The following is a 2,268-nucleotide window of genomic DNA, read 5'->3' as shown; positions in this document are numbered from 1 at the left end:
CTGGATTAGATCTCAATTTTTGTCATATTACATCATTTAGAAGGCAATTAACCATTTAAAGGAACACCACATTTTCCAGCATAACAGCATGTTCACACAGGACTGAATTGCAGCAGAATGCCTGAAGATTTATTTGGAAATTCCCCATCAAAGTTCATTGCGAAAATCCCCAACAAATCTGCAGCATGTCAGATCAGATTGCCTAAATAAAATACATTTAATTTTTTTTTTTTTTACTTTACAAAAACTAAGAAAAAATATACTTTAAATCTGTAGAATTATTATTTTTTCATTGAGCATGTTCAGACAGGACAAATCCTGCAGATTTTCACAGTTAATCTCAATGGGAAAGTATAAAATAATCTGCACCAGACCTGCAGCGTTTCAGTCCCGTGTGAACATGTCCTAAAGAAAACCCCAATAAATCTGTGATCTAGTTGTAGTGAATGTGATTTTGATGCAGCGAGTGATAGAATAGATGCTGCAGCTGCTCCTCCACACGAGTCTATGGACATTCCTGGCTGAGAACACTGCAGCCGACAAAGCACCATCACCCATCAGACCCCACTACAAGTTACCCCTAAAGTCCCCTGAGCGCCCCCACCATCCGCCGACCTCAGTCACTGAGCAGCTCCCGGTCTCTTCACACACTCCAAGCGCATCCCTCGTCCCTTAACCGAGGCTCCCCGCCGCTGCCCGGCCCCGTCCATCAACAATCGACCAGTATCTGTCCATCCATTGTTAAAGGGCCGAGCGCTGTGGTGTGTATATAAAGCCCTAGCTCGGACACATGCCGCTGGGGAGAGTTCCACCAATAGCAAACGACCTTACAACTGTGGCCTATAGCACCGACCAATCAACGATCGCCTCTTACTCAGGGATTTGGAAAACTGCAAATCGCGCAGCCGCACCTCGTAGGAGTTATGGGTCTTGCAGCTTTCCGTACGCTCATTGAAGACATTAGCTACGTTGGAGAGAGGGAGGGACGGCGGATGGGCGTGGTCACTGCGGGGTTACGAGGATGAGCCCCTCCCCTGGCGGGGGAATGTGTAGCACTGTGGGCGGGGTTGAGGCCTCAATGAGGGGGCAGGACAGCTGTGCTGTGAACGGAAGAGATAGGCGGCCCTGCAGGTCACCTGGGGACAATATACTCAGTGCCCCATGTCTGCTCTAATGGAAATAGCCCAAACCAACGTTCCCCAACCTGTGCCTCTCCAGCTGTTGCAAGACTACAACATCCAGCATGCCAAGTAGCAAAACTACAACACCCAGCATGCCAAGTAGCAAACTACAACACCCAGCATGTCAAGTAGCAAAACTACAACACCCAGCATGCCAAGTAGCAAAACTACACCACCCAGCATGTCAAGTAGCAAACTACAACACCCAGCATGCCAAGTAGCAAAACTACAACACCCAGCATGCCAAGTAGCAAACTACAACACCCAGCATGCCAAGTAGCAAACTACAACACCCAGCATGTCAAGTAGCAAAACTACAACACCCAGCATGCCAAGTAGCAAAACTACAACACCCAGCATGCCGAGTAGCAAAACTACAACACCCAGCATGCCGAGTAGCAAAACTACAACATCCAGCATACCAAGTAACAAAACTACAACACCCAGCATGTCAAGTAACAAAACTACAACACCCAGCATGCCAAGTAGCGAAACTACAACACCCAGCATGCTTAGTTACAAAACTACAACACCCAGCATGCCAAGTAGCAAAACTACAACATCCAGCATGCCAAGTAGCAAAACTACAACACCCAGCATGCCAAGTAGCAAAACTACAACACCCAGCATGTCAAGTAGCGAAACTACAACACCCAGCATGTCAAGTAGCAAAACTACAACACCCAGCATGCCAAGTAGCAAAACTACATCACCCAGCATGTCAAGTAGCGAAACTACAACACCCAGCATGCCAAGTAGCAAAACTACATCACCCAGCATGTCAAGTAGCAAAACTACAACACCCAGCATGCCAAGTAGCAAAACTACAACGCCCAGCATGTCAAGTAGAAAAATTAAAACACCTAGCATGCTTAGTTACAAAACTACAACACCCAGCATGCTTAGTTACAAAACCTCTACACCCAGCAACCCCAGATGCAAAACTACAACACCCAGCATGTCAAGTAGCAAAACTACAACACCCAGCATGCCAAGTAGCAAAACTACAACACCCAGCATGTCAAGTAGCAAAAACACAACACCCAGCATGTCAAGTAGCAAAACTACAACACCCAGCCGGGCATCA

At 46.9% G+C, this 2,268-nt stretch overlaps 1 protein-coding gene across 5 annotated transcripts in view; it reads right to left on the bottom strand.

Annotated features, from left to right (window-relative positions):
- The window catches only part of CCNJ (cyclin J), a 24,444-nt gene extending 23,514 nt beyond the window's left edge, over positions 1-930 (bottom strand). For 2 of the 5 annotated variants that reach the window (XM_056529055.1, XM_056529056.1), the window contains exon 1: positions 616-791. The gene's annotated coding sequence lies outside the window, so the exon portion shown is untranslated. The other 3 variants (XM_056529058.1, XM_056529057.1, XM_056529059.1) reach the window with 3 other exon arrangements.
- Between the last annotated feature and the right edge of the window lie 1,338 nt (positions 931-2,268).

Source organism: Hyla sarda, chromosome 7 (assembly GCF_029499605.1).
Source record: "Hyla sarda isolate aHylSar1 chromosome 7, aHylSar1.hap1, whole genome shotgun sequence".
Classification (NCBI taxonomy): domain Eukaryota; kingdom Metazoa; phylum Chordata; class Amphibia; order Anura; family Hylidae; genus Hyla; species Hyla sarda.
Note: the sequence above shows the minus strand (reverse complement) of the source record. Positions and strands in the feature narration are given on the sequence as shown.